Here is an 8157-nt window from a genome sequence, read left to right as displayed (position 1 = left end):
TGTGAATTAGGATTTCTGGAACGAAGGAATCTTCTAGGCCAGAGTGGAACCATCATCCCACATGTGAGAGTGGAGACTGGAGAATGAAACAGAGGATGAGAAACAAGCACCGTTGCCAGAGCACCTGCCGTGTGCCACGCCCGGGACTCAGCACTTCACAGTTTTTCATGGATTCTTCACCACAACCTGCAGGGTAAGGTTATTTTTTACTTTTTCTTTTTTCTTTTTTTTTCCTGGCTGCATCATGAGACATTTAGAATCTAATTCCCTGATCAGGGATCAAACCCTCACCCCCTGCATTAGAAACTGAGGTCTCAACCACTGGACCACCAGGGTCCAGTCATTTTAAAATACTCCCATCCATTCATTTAAAAATACTCCTCCCTTAAAAATGGGGAACCTGAGGCTTTCCTGGTGGTGCAGTGGCGTAGACTACATGCTCCCAATGCAGGGGGCCTGGGTTCGACCCCTGGTCAGCAAACTACATCCCACCTGTGGCAACTAAGACGATCCTGCATGTCACAGCTGAGACCCCGCGGACCAATGAATAAAATAAAATGGCAGAACAAAGCAACAGCAGAACAGAGAGCCTACTTCCCTTTGTCTTGAGATCAGGCTGGACTTCCTTGTACTTGTTAGAAACAAGCTGTGTGAAGTAGAGATGTCAGTCGTTGATTCCGGAGACTGGGTCATAAAACGTCACTGTGCTTTCTTTCTCTCTTGCTTCTTCTCTTCCTGCCTTTGTCTGTCTGTCTGTCTGTCTCCCTCTGGTCACTTGCTCTGGGGAGGCCAGAACTCATGTCCCACGAACACTTACCTGTGGAGACGTCCCACGGCAGGGAACGGAGGTCTCTCTAGCAGCTGTGTGAATGGATATTGTGCCTTTGCCCATGTCCTGGCTGCAGACTCTTGGGAGACCCTGAGGCAAAACCACACAGTTCAGCTGCTCCTGAATTCCTGACCCACAGGAACTGGGAAACACCCAGTGTTTGCTGTTCTAAGCCACTGAGTCTGAGGGGTAATTTGTTATTGAGCCAGAGACAAATACGACAGCCACCGTCAGGAAGAGAGGTGAGAGTGCAGGGGCTCTGACCCTCCTGTTTATTTCTGTCTCAGGAATATTCCAAAGAGAGGAGGTGAATTCTGTTTCACAAAACCATGCAGAGACCCAGGTTCCACGCTCTCGTTGTTCCGCCCCACGCTAGGATATGTTCCTTGTTCATCTGTGACAAGCCAACTGACCAGTCACGTAGCTGATGTTCTAACCCTGTGGGAGGGGACAAAAGAGCGGAAAGACGGCATTTTCTTTGTAGGAATTAAAGTTTTACTTTTGTTCCCATTCCACTGGTGAGAGCTTAGTCACTGGGTCACACCTATTTGCAAAGAAGCCTGAAGAATGGAGTCTCAGGCTAGACAATTGCCCTGAAGCTCTGGGCAGATTTGTAGTAACAAGAGGATAGGAAGGATGGAATTGCGTGGATGGAGGCCCAGCAACCTACCCTGCCCGTGCCCGACCCAGTGCTGGCACCTTCTCTGTGACTTGTAGTGACACTTTTCCAAGGCTGGTGGTTAAGACTCTGTGCTTCCACTGCCAAGGGCAGGGGTTCAGTTCCTGGTTGGGGAACTAAGATCCTGCATGCCACATGGCTGGGCCAAAATAAATAAACTAAAAACAAAAATGAAGATGATTGCACATGATGTTTGCTCATTGTTTTTATTTTTAACTTTTTATTTTATATTGTACTATGGTGGCTCATCAGTAAAGAACCCACCTGCTTAGTGCAGGAGACTCGGGTTTGATCCCTGGGTTGGGAAGATTCCCTGAAGGAGGAAATGGCAACTCACTCCAGTATTCTTGCCTGCAAAAAACCATGTACAGAGGAGCCTGGTGGGTTATAGTCCACAGGGTCTCAAAGAATTGGATACCACTTAGCTTCTAAACAGCAACAGTAGTTGATTAACAATGTTGCTTTAGTTTCAGGTGTACAATAAAGTGATTCAGTTATACAGATACCTGTCTCTATTCTTTTCAAATTCTTTTCCCAATTAGCTAACCTATTCTTTAAAAATTAAAAATAAAACAGATTGAATAAGCTTGGTGGTTTTCAATTTGTGTGTGTGTGTATGCCAGAATGTTTGTTAAGTAATATTTAAAAGCAGACACTGCATGCAATAGAGATATAAAAACAGAACTGATCTGTTTGAATCATGTGGAGTTTTCTCTCTGATTTTCCCCCATCCCATTAGTGGGCACACAGAAAACTGTTTCAAGCACTAGAGGTCTGTAAGGCATGATTAGAAAGCCCCCAGGTGAGATGTTCTCCTGGTCTCCTTCCAGTTCTTTTATTTCTGAGGCTCTGATCACTCACCTGTGTTCCCTGCCCTGGGCTGGATCACAGCTCCGTCTTTCTGGGCAGCTGGGGGCTTGTATCTGGCAGGTATTGGTGGAGGAAGATGAAATGAGCCTTTGCCCTGGGTCTCCAGCCTCACTTCACTTCATCCCTTTTCTGACCTTGTGATGCATCTCTCCTTTCTCCTAAGGCAAGTGAGGGTCCCCCCATCCCACCCCACCCTTGGACCAGGGGTCTAAGTGAGGAGCTCTGAAGGCATGATCCAGAAGGCCAGCACACCACAGATAGCCTTGAGGTCCACCCCTCAGATGGAGACATGGACATTCTCAGAGCAAGCAGCCTCCCATCCCAGGCTGACACTTTTTCTAACCCTCTTGTCCTCTTCTGGGCTGTCACTGGCTTCAATTGGATTAGGAGCTCAGGCTTTCACTTGCTCAGCTTTGGTCTGGTTTGTGAGTGACCCTCAGTGATTGAAAGGGGACAGGCCTCTCCGCTCTGATTTTTCCCTACCCTAATTCACAGAATTCTCAAGAATACAGACTGCCATAGGGAAAGTTACCTAGGGAGAAGAGAGGTCCTTTCTTTTAGTCCATGGCCATCGAAAGCTGGCTCCTGCATGGGTAAATATTCCCCTCCCTGCTTCCTAGGTTCTTTCCAGCTAGATCTGGGGGTGTCAGCCACCTTCTCCCAGGCTGGCTCCAGAAGAAGAAGTGGAATTTGGCAGAGACCTTAAGGAACAATCCCAGTGCATTCAGAAGGCTGGTAACCACTGCCCACAAACAGCATTCTAAGAATGGCCGGGGCAGTCCCACTCCTGAGCATATATCCGAAGAAAACCATAATCCAAAGACCCACACAGCCCTGTGTTCACTGCAGCACTCTTTACAATAGCCAAGACATGGAAGCAACCTAAATGTCCATTGATGGATGAGTGGATAAAGAAGATGTGGGACAAATATACAGTGGAATGTTCAGTTCAGTTCAGTCGGTCAGTCGTGTCCAACTCTTTACGACCCCATGGACTGCAGCACACCAGGCCGCCCTGTCCTGATCACCATCTTCTGGAGTTTACTCAAACTCATGTCCATCGAGTTGGTGATGCTATCCAGTCATCCCATCCTCTGTCGTCCGCTTCTCCTTCTGCCTTCAATCTTTCCCAGCATCAGGGTCTTTTCCAATGAGTCAGTTCTTTGAATCAGGTGGCCAAAGTATTAGAGTTTCAGCTTCAGCATCAATCCTTCCAATGAATGTTCAGGACTGATTTCCTTTAGGATGGACTGGTTGGATCTCCTTGCTGTCCAAGGGACTCTCAAGAGTCTTCTCCAACATCACAGTTCAAAAGCATCAATTCTTCAGTGCTCAGCTTTCTTTATAGTCCAACTCTCACATCCATACATGACCACTGGAAAAACCATAGTCTTGACTAGACAGACCTCTAGGATGGTACTCAGTCATAAAAAAGAATGAGGGACTTCCCTGGTGGTCCAGTGGCTCCCAAGACTACACGCTCCCAGTGCAGGGGGCCCAGGTGTGATCCTTGATGGGCAACTAGATCCCACATACCGCAACTAAGAATTCTCACGCCACAATTAAAGACCCTGCTTGCTACGCAACTAAGCCCCAGCACAGCCAAATAAATAAATAAGAGTGAACCATTCCATTTGCAGCAGGGATGGGCCTTGAGACCATCATACAGAGTGAAATGAGTCAGATAAAGAAAAACAATATATGAGATCGCATATATGTGAAATCTAAAAGATATATACAAATGAACTTATTTACAAAGCAGAGACAGACTTCCAGATATCAAAAACAAATGTATGGTTACCAAAGGTGTGGCAGGGAGGAATAAATCAGGAGCTCGGCATAAACACACACATACCACTAGATAGGAAATAAATACCCAATAAGGACCTATTGGATGGCACAGGGAACTCGACTCAGCACTCTGGAAAGAGTATACTCACACTCTCCGTGAGGAAAGAAGCTAAAAAAGAATGAATACATGTATATGTATACCTGAGTCACTTTGCTGTAGACCTGAAGGTAATACAACACTGTATATCAACTACACTCCAATAAAATTAAAATTAAAAAAATAGACATCTACTTAAGAAATAAACCCAAAGGAATGGCGGGGGCAGGGTGGAGATTGGGAGAAGATGAGGGCCAGTGGACTTTCCCAGGCTTCTTAGGCTTCTTACATTTCTGGGTAAGACGTTAGGACACAGTGATAGAAGGTCGATTTACCCCCAGGGTTGGAGGCAAACAGTCTCCAGGGAGGGGAGGCAGATCCAGTGTGAGAAAAAGGCTATGGGCAGCGATGACTGGAGGGCAGGCTTGTCCTTGTCCCATTGGGACTGCCCCTGCTCAGACTCACCATGTGCAGACTTGGGCCCACAGTGCCTTTCCACATTTTAAGACAAACTGGAAATCTGAATGTTGTGCAACATTTCCTGGTTATCGAGAGGTTGCATGGAAAACAAAACACCCTGTGCTGGTGGGTTTTGCTCAGTGATGCAGTGCCCTTGCCCAACACATCTTCCTCCCTGACTGTGTGTCACCAATTCTTAGTTTTTCTTTTAAAGATTTTTTTTTTTTTAATGTGAACCCTTTATTGAATTTGTTCCAACATCGCTTCTGTTTTACGTTTTGGTGTTTTGGCCCCCAGGCATGAGAGGTCTTAGCTCCTTGACCAAGGATCAAACCTGCACCCTCCTGCACTGAAAGGCAAAGTCCCAACTACTGGACCACCGGGGACATCCTACTAGTTCTCAATTTTAAATCCAAATCAGAGATGAGTGCTGGCATCTGCAAGCGGAGTTCACGGCATGTCAAAGGGGTTTGATCAGTTTCCCACTGGTGTTGTAACAAATTGCCACTAACTTCATGACTTGAACAATGCACATTTATTATCTTACAGAAAACGGGCATGGGACTCACTGGGCTAAAATCAAGCTGTCAGCCGGCTACCTTCTGTTCTGGAGCCTCTAGGAGAGAATCCATTTTCTTGTCTATTCCAGCTTCTAGAAGTGCCCACATTCCTTACACCACAGCTCCCATCCTTGTCTTCAAAGACAGCAATGGGTCCTCAGAACAAATCTCTCAGCTCTGTTTGAAAAGGTTCTGTGCTTTTTAAGGACTCATGTGATCGGGCCTCACTGGATACTTCGGTGGAATCTTCCCACCGTGAGGCTGCGGGGTTTTTAAAAGTAATTAAAGACTGTGCTGGGTCTTGGTTGCTGCGCACAGGCTTTCTGTAGTTGTGGTGAGCAGGGAGAGCACAGCTACTCCCTAGTCTTGGTGCTCGGGCTTCTCGTTGCTCTGACTTCTCTTGTTGCAGTCGGAGGCCTCTAGAGCACAGGCTCAGTAGTGGTGGCACAAGAGGTTAGTTGCTTCATAGCACGTGGGATCTTCCCAGACTGGGGATTGAACCCATATCTGCTGCATCGGCAGGCAGGTTCTTAACCCCTGGACCACCAGGGAGATCCCAAGGTTTTGGTTTTAATTACATGTGCAAGATACCCTTTGCCACAGAGGTAATATATTCAGAGATTCTGGGGTTTAGAGAATCAATAGGGCTCTTCCCTAAATTTTTCCATTGTTTGCTCATTTCTCCTGCAAAAAAAGAAAGTTCTGAGGACAGAAACTTATGATAAATAGGGTTTATCTTTCTGCATAATCTAGCCCACTCTTTTTCTGTTCAGGCTTCCTTTTCCTTAAAATATGTTTTTTTTTTTCTATTTTCTTTCTAGTTGAGGCATAGTTGATTTACAATATCATATAAATCTCAGGTATACAACATAGGGGTTCACGATTTCTAAAGGTTACCTTCCATTTATAGTTATAATCAAACATTGGCTATATTCCCTGTGCTATACAATATACCCTTGTAACTTAATTATTTTATATATAGTAGTTTGTGCCTCCTAGCCCCTGCCCTACTGTGCTCCTTTCCACTTTCCCCTCCACACTGGTAATCACTAATTTGCTCTCTAGATCTGTGAGTCTGTTTCTGCTTTGTTAAATTCGCTATGTTGCTTTATTTTTTAGATTTCCCATGTAAGTGATATCATACACTGTTTGTCTCTGTCCGACTTATTTCACTTAGCAGAATACCTTGCAAGTCCATCCATGTTGTTGTGAATGGAAAAATTTTACTCGTTTTTAAAATGGCTGAGTGTTTAATTGGGCTTCCCTGGTGGCTCAGCAGTGAAGAATCTGCCTGCAATGCAGGAGACTCGGGTTCGATCCCTGGGTCAGGAAAATCCTCTAGAGAAGGAGATGGCAAGCCACTCCAGTAGTCTTGCTTGGGAAATCCCATGGATAGAGGGGCCTGGCAGGCTACAGTCCATGGGTTCACAAAAGGGTCAGACATGACTTAGAGACTAAACAACAACAACATTCCATCGGGTATATACACCACATCTTCTTTATCTATTTATCTGTTGATGGGCACTTAGTTTGTCTCCATATCTTGGCTATTGTAAACAATGCTGCTGTGAACATTGGGGTGCATGTGTCTTTTTTAATTAATGCTTTCATTTTTCCCCCCAGTAAATACAGAGGAGTAGGATTGCTGGATCATACAGTAGTTCCATTTTTTTGAAGAAATCACCCATACTGGTTTCCAATGCAGCACCAATTTACATTCCCACCAACAGTGCATGAAGCTTCCTTTTTCTAAGGGATCTGTTTGCAGGGGGCCCTTCAGTGAGGTGTGGCTGCATGCTCTCCAGCAGTGATATTTTCAGCTGCCAGTCTGCTTTCTGGCTCCATCTGCTGCCGTGGCACGCAGAAACAGAAGCTCTCTCTTCACTGCCGCTCCCTGAGCAGCTTCTCAGCTGGGATTAGTCACAGGGTGAAGGACCAGGCAAACATTCCTCCTCCTCAAGGGCCCTGGGGCCAGCCCCAAGGGTTTGAGTCGACACTGGATGGGGCAGGGTGGGAGGATGATGACTTAGGCTTGAGTCACCGTTCCCCGGGGGCAGGAGGCTCTGCCGGTTAGAGGAACAGGCTGTGTCTAACAAGAACACGTTTATTCCTGTTCATTTTCAAATTTTATGCTTGGGTCCAACGGGTCCATTGTGCGAGAACTGGATGCAGGAGGTTGGATTTTTTTTTTTTTAATGTTTTTTCTTTGGCTGTGCTGTACATATATATGGGAGATATGTGTGTGTGTGTGTGTGTGTATATATATATGGCTTCCTAGGTGGTGTTAGTGTTAAAGAATCTGCCTGCCAATTCAGGAGGCCTAAGAAACCTGGGTTGGGTCCATCTGTCAGGAAGATCCCCTGGAAATGGCAACCCACTCCATTATTCTCACCTGGGAATTCCCATGGACAGAAGAGCCGGGGGAGAGAGGTAAATTAATGTCACCAACACCCTCATGGCTGTGTGCTGGGGCCAAGGGTCCTAGCTGTCAGATCTTTTGGCCCCATCTTCCCACTATTGTAATGTGGTTATGGGATGCAAGTGTCAAACGAGAGCTTTCTAAACTAAGAGCTAGTAACATGTAATGATTCCCGACCGTCAAAAATGGCCAAGCAAGGGACTTCCTGGGTGGGCCAGTGGTTAAGACTCCAAGGCAGGGGGTATGGCTTCAATCCCTGGTCAGGGAACTAAAATCCCATCTGCCTTGCAGTGTGGTCAATAAATAAATCAAAATAATCTCTCTTTGCTTCAGTTAAAAAGAAAAAAAAAATGGCCAAGCAAATAAATGCTTGATAACTATCATCAAGTGACTTATTGAAAAGACAATTTATTTATGCAAGTGGAGAGTGGAAATTGTTCATCTGTGAAGGCG

The sequence above is a fragment of the Capra hircus genome, chromosome 27, assembly GCF_001704415.2.
Source record: "Capra hircus breed San Clemente chromosome 27, ASM170441v1, whole genome shotgun sequence".
Lineage (NCBI taxonomy): Eukaryota > Metazoa > Chordata > Mammalia > Artiodactyla > Bovidae > Capra > Capra hircus.
This window is presented reverse-complemented; position numbering follows the sequence as displayed.